Raw genomic sequence first — 14,488 nt, forward strand, 5'->3', positions numbered from 1 at the left:
CAAAAGTGAGATCTGATAGAGATAATAAGATAAATATTTTTGGTATTTTTGTTGTATAGATTGAAAAGTAAAGATTGGAAAAATAAACGGCGACAGAAATAGCAAGTTGACGGGAGATTAATATGATAGAAAATAGACCCGGGGGCCATAGGTTTCACTAGTGGCTTCTCTCAAGATAGCATATTCTACGGTGGGTGAACAAATTACTGTCGAGCAATTGATAGAAAAGCGCATAGTTATGAGAATATCTAGGCATGATCATGTATATAGGCATCACGCCCATGACAAGTAGGCCGAAACAATTCCGCATCTACTACTATTACTCCACACACCGACCGCTATCCAGCATGCATCTAGAGTATTAAGCATAAGAATAGAGTAATGCATTAGGCAAGATGACATGATGTAGAGGAATAAACTCAAGCAATATGATATAAACCCCATCTTTTTATCCTCGATGGCAACAATACAATACGTGCCTTGCTACCCCTGCTGTCACTGGGAAAGGACACCGCAAGATTGAACCCAAAGCTAAGCACTTCTCCCATTGCAAGAAAGATCAATCTAGTAGGCCAAACCAAACTGATAATTCGAAGAGACTTGCAAAGATATTAAATCATGCATATAAGAATTCAGAGAAGAATCAAATATTGTTCATAGATAATCTTGATCATAAACCCACAATTCATCGGATCTCGACAAACACACCGCAAAAAGAATTACATCGAATAGATCTCCAAGAAGATCGAGGTGAACTTTGTATTGAGATCCAAAGAGAGAGAAGAAGCCATCTAGCTAATAACTATGGACCCGAAGGTCTGTGGTAAACTACTCACACATCATCGGAGAGGCTATGATGTTGATGTAGAAGCCCTCCATGATCGATTCCCCCTCCGGCGGAGCGCCGGAAAAGGCCCCAAGATGGGATCTCACGGGTACAGAAGGTTGCGGCGGTGGAAATAGGGTTTCATGGTGCTCCTGGATGTCTTCGGGGTATATGAGTATATATAGGCGAAAGAAGTTGGTCGGTGCAGCCACGAGGGGCCCACGAGGGTGGGGGGCATGCCTATCCCCTGGGCGCGCCCTCCTACCTCGTGGCCGCCTCGTTGCTTCCTTGACGTCCACTCCAAGTCTCCTGGATTGCGTTTGTTCCAAAAACGATCCTCGCAAAGGTTTCATTCCGTTTGGATTCTGTTTGATATTCCTTTTCTGCGAAACGCTGAAATAGGAAAAAAAAAGTAATTTGCAGTGGGCCTTCGATTAATAGGTTAGTACCAAAAATAATATAAAAGTGCATAATAAAGGCCATTAAACATCCAAAACAGATAATATAATAGCATGGAACAATCAAAAATTATAGATACGTTGGAGGCGTATCAAGCATCCCCAAGCTTAATTCCTGCTCGTCCTCGAGTAGGTAAATGATAAAAACAGAATTTTTGATGTGGAATGCTACCTAACATAATTTTCAAAGTAATTCTCTTAATTGTGGCATGAATGTTCAGATCCAAAAGATTCAAGATAAAGGTTTAATATTGACATAAAAATTATTATACTTCAAGCATAGTAACTAAGCAATTATGTCTTCTCAAAATAACATGGCCAAAGAAAGCTTATCCCTACAAAATCATATAGTTTGGCTATGCTTCATTTTCGTCACACAAAGATGCTCTCATCATGCACAACCCGGATGACAAGCCAAGAAATTGTTTCATAATTTAGTAATCTCAAAAAAAATTCAACTTTCACACAATACATGAGCGTGAGGCATGGACATAGCACTATGCGTGGAATAGAATATAATGTTGGGGGTTGTGTGGAGAAGACAAAAAAGGAGAAAGTCTCACATCGACGCGGCTAATCAATGGGCTAGGGAGATGCCCATCAATTGATGTCAATGCAAGGAGTAGGGATTGCCATGCAACAGATGCACTAGAGCTATAATGTATGAAAGCTCAACAAAAGAAACTAAGTGGGTGTGCATCCAACTTGCTTGCTCACGAAGACCTAGGACATTTGAGGAAGCCCATTGTTGGAATATACAAGCCAAGTTCTATAATTAAAAATTCCCACTAGTATATGAAAGTGACAAAATAAGAGACTCTCTATCATAAAGATCATGGTGCTACTCTGAAGCACAAGTGTGGAAAAAAGGATAGTAGCATTGTCCCTTTTATTTCTTTTTTTTTGGTCCTTTCTGTTTTTGGCCTTTCTCTTTTTTTTCTTTTTTTGGGACAATGCTCTATTAATGATGATCATCACACTTCTATTTATTTACAACTCAATGATTACAACTCGATACTAGAACAAAATATGACTCTATATGAGTGCCTCCGGCGGTGTACCGGGATGGGCAATGAATCAAGAGTGACATGTATAAATTATGCATGGTGGCTTTGCCACAAATACGATGTCAACTACATGATCATGCAAAGCAAGATGACAGTGATGAAGCGTGTCATTATAAATGAAACGGTGTAAAGTTGCAAAGCAATATATCTCAGAATGGCTATGGAAATGCCATAATAGGTAGGTATGGTGGCTGTTTTGAGGAAGATATAAGGAGGTTTATGTGTGATAGAGCATATCATATCACGGGGGTTGGATGCACCGGTGAAGTTTGCACCAACTCTCAAGGTGAGAAAGGGAAATGCACGATACCGAAGAGGCTAGCAATGATGGAAAGGTGAGAGTGCGTATAATCCATGGACTCAACATTAGTCATAAAGTACTCGCATACTTATTGCAAAAATCTACAAGTCATCAATAACCAAGCATTACGTGCATGCTCCTAGGGGGATAGATTGGTAGGAAAAGACCATCGCTCGTCCCCAACCGCCACTCATAAGGATGACAATCAAAGAACACCTCATGTTTCAAATTTGTCACACAACGGTTACCATACGTGCATGCTATGGGACTTGCAAACTTCAACACAAGTATTTCTCAAATTCACAACTACTCAACTAGCATGACTTTAATATTACCATCTTCATGAAAGTGCGTTAAGTCGACTAGAGGGGGGTGAATAGGCGATTTTTATGAATTCTTCACTGAGGAATTTCAGTTTGAGGAAATTCCTAAGCGAAGAACTACTTGCAGCAGAATAAGTACTCAGATGCATACATGACATAACATAAACATGGACATCATGATGAAATGAAAACAGACACAGAGTACAGAAAGCGTAAGCACAGGATAAAACAGGATGAAGACAAACAGACTGAAGAAATTGAACTGAGGAAATTGAGAAAGTCTTCAGTCAAAGTCTTCAAACAGATATGAACAAGCACACAACACAGTAATGAGGAAATGAAAGAGTTGAGGAAATAGAACCAGTAGGCTTGGTGAAGACAATGATTTGGTAGACCAGTTCCAACTGCTGTGACAGTTGTACGTCTGGTTGGAGCGGCTAGGTATTTAAACCTGAGGACACCCGGACACAGTCCTCACCGTATTCTCCTTGAGCTAAGGTCACACAGACCTCGCCCAATCACTCATGGTAAGTCTTCAGGTGACTTCCAAACCTTCACAAACTCGGTCACTCGGCGATCCACAATTTCCTCTTGGATGCTCAGACCATGACGCCTAACCGTCTGGAAGATGCACAGTCTTCAAAGGTAACAAGCGTCGGATCCACGCAGGATCAATCTCTTCAGTGATGCTCAATCACTTTGGGTTTGTAGGTGTTTGGGTTTGGGTTTCCTCACTTGATGATTTTCGCTCAAAGTCCTCGGAGGATGGGATGCTCTCAAATGACAAGTGTCAGTTTCTCTCGGAGCAGCCAACCAGCTAGTGGTTGTAGGGGGCGGCTATTTATAGCCTAGGGAGCAGCCCGACATGATAAGACATAAATGCCCTTCAATGATATGACCGTTAGGTGGGTAGATATTTTGGGACAGCTGGCGCATAGCACAGCAACGGTCGGAAATTTGACTATCAAATTCCTCAGGGCTATCATGTTCCTCACTTGTAGGCAATCCGCACTGGCGAATTCCTAACTCCTCAGTCAGAACAAATTCCTCAGAGACCAGAAGAACTTCGTCTCTGTCACTGAAGAAATTGACTGAACTGTATGAGATTTCCAATGGCTTCACTCGAAGGGATTGGTAGGTGTAGGATTTTGAGTTGAGCATCACATGGAAATTTTTCCTTAGTATTTCCTCGACCCCCTTTAACAGTACGGTGTTTCCTATGACTCAAGAAAGAGAAAATGAAACTACGAAAACAAAAGTCTTCACGCTTCATGTTCCTCGAATGAATACCAAGTCTTCAAGGTCACACCAATTTCTTCACTTTCAAAGTCTTCAGAAAGTCTTCAGAAATCCAAAGTCTTTAGTCGAAGAACTTCTTTTTTAGGGGTCAAGTTTCTCTGTAAATATCAAACTCCTCATAGACTTATAGACCTGTGTACACTCACAATCGCATCAGTCCCTTAACCTATAAGTCTTCAATACACCAAAATCACTAAGGGGCACTAGATGCACTTACAATCTCCCCCTTTTTGGTGATTGATGACAATATAGGTTAAGTTTTCAACGGGGATAAACATATGAAGTGTAAATACTGATATTGAGGAATTTGATTGCAAGAAATAGAAGAACTCCCCCTGAAGATGTGCATAGTGAGGAATTTGCTTTGGAAGCAATGCACGCTTGAAGAGTAGAATCATGGAGATCTCCCCCTATATCTTGTAATTCATACACGCATTTGACATATAATATGAAGAATTTGAAATGCATGATGAAATATGGTGACTGATGTAATTCAGCATGCGTGCATTAACATATATGAGGAATAAGCATGCAGAAGAACACAGCAAAAGTATCAGACCACCATAGGTTTAAGTTTACAACTCGATCCAGCAAAGTCTTCAAAAGAACGAGAGTTGTAACTTAGCAAAAAAACGCCCATATATGTAGACCCGCTTGAAGACTAACTCAAATTTCTCCCCCTTTGTCATCGAATGACCAAAAGGATCGAAAAATGAGGACTAACGCCCCTGAAGAATATCATGTTGATGGAAGGAGCGCCAGCGTTGTTGGGGTCGTTGTTGTAGTAGGGCCTGCCGCAGTGTCGTCCAAGTCTTCATGCTCGTCCGTGTCACGTGATGAAGAATACGAGCTGGCCACCAAGGAAGGAACTTTGACCTTCTTGAATTTCTTCGCTGGTGGTTGAGACCAGTCAAAGTCCTGCTTGAGACCCATTTGCTTCAGATCTTCTTCACCATACAGATGTGACAGAACAGCCCAGGTGCGACCGAAGACTTCATGGAGGTAATAATGGTTTTTCTTCACTGCATTGTGTGTAGCAGTCATGTTGTGAAGAATAGAACCAAACTGACGCTTAACCCATTTGTGGTTGCGATCGACCTTCTGGTGAAGACTGAGGAGAAGCTCACGATCAGTCATCACTCTTGGAGATGTGGCTTCAGGATTTGGCTTTGAAGCATTAGCGACAGAGTCATGAGTAGCAGAGTCATCATTGGTGGAGTAAGATGCAGCTTTGTGAAACTGACCATCCAATGGACGAATGCCTTCATCAATAACAGCAGCGGCCTTGCCCTTTTCGTCAGCTGAGGAAAATGTCCGCTTGAGGACTTCAATGGGGGGCAAGTAGCTGAGATGATTCTGAAAGTCAGCCTTGTAGTTGAGTGAAGACCTTGTTCTAAGGAATCTCATAATCCAAGGAGCATAAGGCTTCAACTCAAATGGAGAGAGTGCAACATTTGCCAGAGTCCTCATGAAGAAATCATGGTAGTTGACAGGGATGCCATGCATGATATTGAATAGAAGATTCTTTATGATGCCAACGACTTCTTCATCATTCGAGTCGTGGCCTTTTATTGCACCCATTGTCTTCGTTAGAATGCGATAGACAGTCCAAGGCACATAGAGCAATTCCTTCATGAGGAATTTGGTCCTTGGGGCTTGACCGGGCTTCAACGGCTTCATCAAAACTTGCATGTAATGAGCAGTAAGTTCAGGTTCATGGTAGAGGCAATGAGCTCCTTCAAGGGGAGGACTGACAGGCAGGGCATGAAGCAATTCAGAGGCCGGTGCTTTGTAGTGTGTATTCTCTGTCATCCAGTCCAATACCCAAGAGTTCACATCATTAGCATCTCCGGTGATGTGCAGCATTGCATAGAACTGAAGAATTAGCTCTTCATTCCAATCAACAATGTCAGTGCAAGAGCAGTCCTGCATCATGAAGCACACTAAGGACTGGGGTGAAGCACGGCAGTGATTCCATGTCCACATGAGGAATATGCTCATGGTCGAAGACTTTGTCTTTGTTGAAAAGCATTGAAGAATAGAAGTTGGCCTGGCTGGCAGTCCATAAGAGCTTCCTTCTAAGACGAGCAGAGTCATATGGGTTGTACTCGGTGAAGAACACATGCTCGCCGAAGAATTCATCAGCCTTGAATTTTTGCTTCTTCGAGAAGGGATCCTTTGGCTTAGGCTGAGGTGTATCAGTCAATTGCATCACAACCTAAGGAATCGCAATCTCAGGATCCACAGGCTGAGGAATTTCAGGTTCTTCTTCAGTGGCAGCCTGGGTCTTCAATTCTTTATTAACATTTACATCAGCACGAGTGGCTGGAATCTCTTCATGGACAGACGGAGTGTTGCGAGGTTCTTCAGATCCCATTTGAACTTCAGTATCTATCGAGGACTGTGGAATTTGTTGTAGAGGTGTGAACAGAGGAGAATTGGGGTGCTGACTTTACCAAAAGTCATCGTTCATCACAGGCGTTGTGCACCCAATGTCCACATCCTCTTCTTCATCACTCTTTTCTTCAACGCCGGCCTCTTCAGCTGTGAACTGAGGCATGGGCGATGAGACGATTGGGGTTGAAGGGATTGCATCCACTTCAATTTCTTCATCCAACTGCTCTGACGAAGCAGCAGAAGGAATCTCTTCATCTGATCCGCTTGGGATCACATATTCTTCATCAAAAGGAACGAGTTCCTTTTATGGCATGCTTGAGACTGGAACAGCATCAATCGGATTCTCAAAAGAGCTAGTCAATTTCTTCATCTTCTTCGGAGCTAAAGAATCTGATGAAGTTGATGCTTTCCTTTTCTTCACAGCTGCACGCTCCGCAGCCTTGGTCTTCTTCACATCTGATGCAGAAGGAAGAATTGGACTTGGGGTAGGTGCAAGAGGAGCAGAGGAAATTGGCTCATTTACTTCAGGCACAACTGATGCAGTTGCCCTAGCATTTTCAGTTTCTTCAGGCACAGCCGTTGAAGCTTCAGCTATCCTGACAATTTCTTCAGGCGCAACACTAGTAGTTGCCCTGGCGGAGTCATCAGCGGCTGGAATGCAGTCATCAGCCCTGACACTAGCAGTTTCATCAGCAGCCTGATTTTCATCAGTGGTGCTGGCATGTTCTTTAGCAGGCTGAGCAGATGCCTCAGCCTGAGGAATTCTTTGTTGCGTTGGGGCTGGAACATTGGTAGTGAACTTCTCAGATAACTTCACAAATCTGACTTTGGCTCCAAGCCAGTCAGCATAGTAGCGATCAAATTCATCACTCAGACTCTTAATCTCTAATTGCAGAGCTACAAGTTCTTCAGGTGAAAGCTTCAAGACGTTTTGCTTCAGAAGGCGCTCTTTCTTGTACTGTGCTTTCTTCACCTTCCTCCCCTGTTCATATTTCCATTTCTCTTCATCAATGAAGGCCGTCAATACATGACTTTGGCCAGGAGTGAGGTTCAACTCAGGCAGAGGTGTGTTGGGATCCTTGTGCCATAAGTCGATGAAGTCTAGGAACAATTTTGGACCCAGCATCAATGGCACATTACTGCCTTTGGCTCTAGTGGCCCTGTGTTGCCTGTCTCTGATGATTTCAGCAAGTTCTTCATCATCAGCTTCATCGTCATTAGATGGTACTTGAAAGGCAACCTGCTTCTTGTGAGTACTTGGTCGAGAACCTCGTCCAGCAGTGGCCTTTGTCTTCGGCGGTGTGGGGCCTGTTGAGGAATTTGGAGGAGCAGAAGAAGTAGCAGAGGCTCCTGAGGCAATAGAGATGCCTGTAGTCCTTTGGCACGAGGCGAGATGCACAGGTGCTGACGATTTTGACGGAGGAGCTGAGGACTTTGGAGGAGCTGGTGCAGCTTGAGGAATTTGCCGTGAGGCCTTTGAAGAACTTGGCCGTGAGGGCATTGCTGAGGAGCTTGGCCGTGATGGCATAGAAGTTGAAGCACTGGGCTTGTGTGCAGGCTTCTTTGGCATGGCCTTCTTAGGCTTGCTTGCAGAGGCCTCAGCAGTGGTAGCAGCAGCAGCAGAGTCTTCATTGAATTTCCTCACTGCTTCTTTTGCCTGTTTGGCCAGTTTAGCTTGACGCTTGGCCCATTTATCAGGATAATCCTCACCACGCTTGAGGCTGGTAGGATCAGCTTCTTGGCCTGGTGCTAATGGAGGTCTTGGGCATGGAGGGTGAAGAGCGAATTTCTTCATGTACTTAGGAGTAACATATCTCTACTCCCTCCATTCCCGTGCCCATCTCCTCTCTATCCTTTGTATGCGCACCTTGCGCTGATTTTTGTCCTCCTTTCCATGTGTGGCCTCATCAGGAGTGCAATAATCCTTGTAAATGTCATCAGGGATTTCGAACGCTATGTTGACTTCCAATTTCTTTCCTCCCTTTGAGGTCTCTTGTCATCAGCCATTTTCTTCAGCTGAGGATTCTGGACAATAGAGTTCCCTGAGGAGGTGTGCAACTTTTCTTCGAGGAACGCTGCAAATGAGTTAAGTTGATGAGAACCTAGTGATTCAGCAGCGAACATGTGTACCTGTGAACAGAGTATAGTTGCGAGGAATTTGGAGAGGTCATATGCGTTCTCAGAAGTTTTTGTAAAAAGAATAAGTTTGAGGAATTTGACCAGATGAGTCTTGAGGAATTTCTCTAAGCGTTCTTTGACTTAGGTTCCAGAGTTGTATAGATTGAAAATCCACACAATTGAGGTATCGTAAAGAAAAATGTTGCTTAGGGAAATAGATCAAGAACAGATCATATGAGAGGTGTTGAGTGTGTGAAGATTTGAAGAATAAACACCTTTTGATGCTTTTGTAGAAAACATCAAAATCAACAAGGGTAGTAAAAGTAACTTTTAATTACCCTTGACGAAGAACACGACGAACTGGGAAGTGTGGACTTGAAGCTCGTCGGTTCAGATCTTCCATGCCCTAACTTGGCTGAGGAAGACAGCTACGACGGCGGCGGAGTGAAGAAATCCGCGGTCGGCGCGAGTACGATGGCGATGAGGTCGAGGAAGTGAAGCTCTTCCTCACCGGCGACGATGGAAGTAGCGGCGGCGCTAGGGTTTGAGAAGTTCGAGCGAGGGAGTGAGGTCGAGCGGAGTAAAAACAAAGTGAGGAAGGGGAGGGATATTTATAGCCGAAGTGAATAACTGCTCGCCCGAGGAAATTGGACGAACGTGCCCCTGACCCTTCTCATTCGCGTGACATGTGTCACCCACGTACTGAGAGGTGGCGATCGTGAGTGAATAAGATAATGTATCGTGGAATGTGGAACGGTTTGAGCAGCAAACGCCGAAAATTCAGAGAAGATAAGGTTTAAAGTTCTGTTCGCAAATTCTTCAGCTGACAAGAACACAGTGAAGATTTTGAACGAGTTTCAAATAGAACGCGCATGAATAATTTGTGAATAGACTGGGTTGAGTTTAGCATAGAGGGGGAAGGGTCCGATCACATTCACTTAGCATAAAAAGCAACTTGAAGAAATAGCAATAAGTGCATGTTGTAGAGGACATAAACTCATATATATATATATATATATATATATATATATATATATATATATATATATATATATATATATATATATAGCCAACGAAGAACAACAGCGGAAAGAATGAAGACATTTGTACAGTTGAAGAAAATGAACAAGTGAGGAATTTCAAAAATGAGGAAAAACTCAAATTGAGGATTTTTAACTTTTGGTGGTGGCGTGACCCACTGTATAAGAATGAAGATTTCAGACACCGCGTACAATTGTTGTAGGGCTCTGAGAATCAAATTCTTCGTTAATTTCTTTACACTTAGAGTGTTAGTCTTCATGGATTGAAGAAAAACGTTTCTTCGCGTGTTGCACATCTAAGTCATCAATTTTGCATAAGTGTTAGGATGTGTGTCCTTTTCAAAGGACATTCGAAGATTCTAGGATATTTAGCTCACACCTCAACTTGCTAAATCTCTTCTCATCCAAGGGCTTTGTGAAGATATCGGCTAGCTGTTCTTCAGTCCTTACATGCTCAATAGAGATGCCGCCCTTCCACACATGATCACGAAGAAAATGATGACGAATCTGAATGTGCTTTGTCTTCGAGTGCTGAACTGGGTTATGAGCAATCTTGATGGCACTCTCATTGTCACAGTAGAGAGGCACATTCTTCATGTTGACGCCGTAGTCCTTGAGAGTTTGCTTCATCCACAGCAATTGAGCACAGCAAGAACCAGCAGCAATGTACTCAGCTTCAGCAGTAGACAGTGATACGCAGTTCTGTTTCTTCGAGGACCAACAGACCAAAGATCGTCCGAGGAAATGGCATGTGCCTGATGTTGACTTGCGGTCCACACGATCACCAGCATAGTCAGAGTCTGAATATCCAATGAGATCAAAAGCCGAGCCCTTGGGATACCATAATCCAAGTGTTGGTGTGTGAGCTAGATATCGAAGAATATGCTTCACAGCCTTATGGTGTGATTCCTTCGGTGTAGCTTGAAATCGGGCACACATGCAAACACTAAGCATAATATCTGGCCTAGATGCACATAAATACAATAAAGAACCAATCATGGAGCGGTATACCTTTTGATCGAAGTCAATACCATTTTCATCAGTGCATAGATGGCCATTTGTGGGCATAGGGATTTTGACGCCTTTGCAATCTTGGATGCCGAATTTCCTCAGTACATCCTTGAGGTATTTCTCCTGAGATATGAATATGCCATTGCGCTGTTGACGAATTTGAAGACCTAAGAAGAATTTCAATTCTCCCATCATAGACATTTGATATTCTTCACTCATCATATAGGCAAATTCATCACTGTAACGTTGGTCAGTACAGCCAAAATGATATCATCAACATATATTTGGCACACAAACAATTCACCATCATAAGATTTAGTGAAAAGAGTTGGGTCAAGTGAACCGGGTTTGAAGCCTTTCTTCATGAGGAATTCCTTCAAAGTATCATACCACGCCCGAGGGGCCTGCTTGAGGCCATAGAGGGCCTTATTGAGTCTGAAGACTTTGTCGGGATGCTTGGATCTTCAAAACCTGGGGGTTGAGCAACATATACTTCTTCCTCAAGCTTACCATTGAGGAATGCACTTTTCACATCCATTTGATATAAAGTGATATCATGATGGTTAGCATAAGCAAGTAATATGCGAATAGCCTCAAGTCTAGCAACAGGTGCAAAAGTTTCATCGAAATCAATTCCTTCAACCTGTGTGTAGCCTTGAGCTACAAGCCGTGCCTTATTCCTCACCACAAGGCCATTTTCATCTTGCTTGTTGCGGTAGATCCACTTTGTTCCAATGATATTGTGTTTGCGAGGATCTGGACGTTTGACCAGTTCCCAGACGTTGTTGAGCTCGAATTGATGTAATTCCTCTTGCATAGCTTGAATCCACTCAGGCTCCAGAAATGCTTCATCTACCTTAGTGGGCTCTGTGATAGAGACGAAAGCAAAGTGCCCACAAAAGTTAGACAAATGTGAGGCTCTTGAGTGTGTGAGAGGACCTGGAACGTTGATGTCGCTGATGATTTTCTCAATCTACACTTCATTTGCAACGCGAGGATGAGCGGGTTGTCGTTGAGGAATTGGATCAGCATTTTCTTCAGCACCATTTTCTTCAGGTGCATCAGCATGACGTTCTTCACGCTCTGGAATGACTTCTTCAGCAGACTCTTCGGTAGGAATGACATCCTCAGTAGCTTTGAACTTGATGGATTCCTCAGGTGATTTTTCATCTAGCACAGGAGGTAGGTGCTCTCTTTGCGAGCCATTAGTTTCATCGAACCGCACATCTATAGTTTCAACAACTTTGTGGTGAACGTTGTTGAAGACTCGGTAGGTGTGCGAGTCCTTTCCATAACCAAGCATAAAACCTTCATGTGCTTTCGGTGCAAATTTAGAATTGTGATGAGGATCTCTAATCCAACATTTAGCACCGAAGACTTTGAAATAACTCACATTGGGTTTCTTGTCAGTGAGGAGTTCATATGCAGTCTTCTTGAAGAATTTGTGAAGATATACCCTGTTGATGATGTGGCACGCAGTATCAATTGCCTCAATCCAGAAACGACGAGGTGTCTTGTACTCATCAAGCATAGTGCGAGCCATCTCAACAAGAGTCCTGTTCTTGCGCTCCACGACGCCATTCTGCTGAGGAGTATAAGGAGCAGATAACTCATGAGTAATACCAAGTACATCAAGATAGTCATCAAGACCAGAATTCTTGAACTCAGTTCCATTGTCACTTCTGACGTGCTTGATCTTCACACCAAAGTTGGTTGAAGCCCTCGAGGAAAATCGTTTGAAGACTTCCTGCACTTCATGTTTGTAAGTGACAATATGTACCCATGTGTAACGAGAGTAATCATCAACAATAACAAAGCCATAGAGAGATGCATCATTTGTGACTGCTGAGTAATGATTAGGACCAAACAGGTCCATGTGAAGCAATTCGAATGGTCGAGTAGTGGTCATGATAGTCTTCGCTGGATGCTTGGCCTTGGTCATCTTTCCAGCTCCACATAAGTGATCCTTGAGGAATTTGACATTCTCAATGCCAATGACATGCTTCTTCTTTGCAAGAGTGTGCAAATTTCTCATGCCTGCATGACCAAGTCGTCGATGCCATAGCCAGCCTTCTGAAGCTTTTGCAAGTAGGCACATGGCTGGTTGTGGTCCTGTAGAGAAATAAACAATATACAGATCTCCTCTCCTAAAGCCTTCGAAGACTTTGGAATTGTTAGCTTCCATGATCACAACACAATGATACTTGCCAAAGATAACAACCATATCAAGATCACAAAGCATTGAGACAGACATGAGGTTGTATCCTAAGGACTCGACAAGCATGACTTTGTCCATGTGTCGATCCTTTGAGATCGCAACCTTACCTAGACCAAATACCTTGCTTTTACCTTTGTCAGCGAAGATGATATGCTTCAGATGCGATGGAGATAAGGGAACATCCATCAATAGATTCTTGTCACCAGTCATGTGATTTGTACATCCACTATCGAGGACCCACTCATTGGCTTTGGGTTGATCATCCTGCAGATGAATTAGTGCAGCTTATGAACTCATATACTTCATCAGTGAAGAATATGACATCAATTTCATCAGATCAATTTCATCAATCAATAAAACAGATAAAGCAGTATGAGGACGTGAGAAATGAGGATTCATTTCTTCATGATTAGCCCCCGTCCTTTCAGGCAATTTTCAGGTCTCCAGCAAATTCTTCAAACGTTTGAGCATGTCTGGAGACTTGACCCTGCATAAGAGATTAGTTCTTTTTCTTCACCACCCACATCTAAAGGGGTGGCAAAGAGTTCATCATTCTGCGAGCTCCATAAGAGAAAGGTGGCATAGACGCTAGTCCACTTTGTTTCACATAAGAGGAGTTAGGGTAAGCATATGAATAAGCAGAGAAATTCTTCGAGGACTTATGAACATAATGGTTTGAAGAATAATGCACATATTCATAGCCCTTATCTTCCCTGCGAAACAGAAGAGTTAGAACGATGATGTTCATATGAGGACTTTGATCCTTTTGAGGAACTTGATCCACGTGAGGAATTTGGTCCGTATGAGGAGTTGGATCCATATGAAGAATTTGGTCCATATGAAGATTTTGATCTGGGGTTCCTATTCTTTACAGGTGGTGTCATGATGACATTCACCTGAAGATTTTCAAGGAACCTTTTGGGAACCCGGATTTTCTTCATAGGGGGACCGTTCCTGCAGTTAGTGCCAACATATCTAGCAAATACTTCACCATTCTGATTTTTGAACAATTTATAGTTGGAGTCAAATGACTCATCAGAAGAAAGAGGAGATTCACATGTAAAGCCAGATAAAGTAGATGGATCTACTGGAGGTCTCTTTGCAGCAACCCATGAGGTTTTGGGATACTGCTCAGGCTTCCAGTAAGTCCCATCAGTGTTGAGTTTCCTCTCAAAGGCAATACCCTCTTTCCTAGGGTTCCTGTTGAGGATCTAATTTTTAAGCACATCACAAAGAGCCTGATGCCCTTTGAGGCTTTTGTACATGCCTGTCATGTACAATTCCTTCAGCCCTGCATCATCAGTGATACTAACATTGTCCTCAGATGAGGAATTAGTGATAGCAGCGGCAGATGAAGAATTTTTAGCATTAGAAGCATTTGAACATTCAGGTGAAGAATTAGCAGATTCTCGTTCAATGCACTTCAAACA

This window comes from Triticum aestivum, chromosome 3D, assembly GCF_018294505.1.
Source record: "Triticum aestivum cultivar Chinese Spring chromosome 3D, IWGSC CS RefSeq v2.1, whole genome shotgun sequence".
In the NCBI taxonomy this organism is placed as follows: Eukaryota; Viridiplantae; Streptophyta; class Magnoliopsida; order Poales; family Poaceae; genus Triticum; species Triticum aestivum.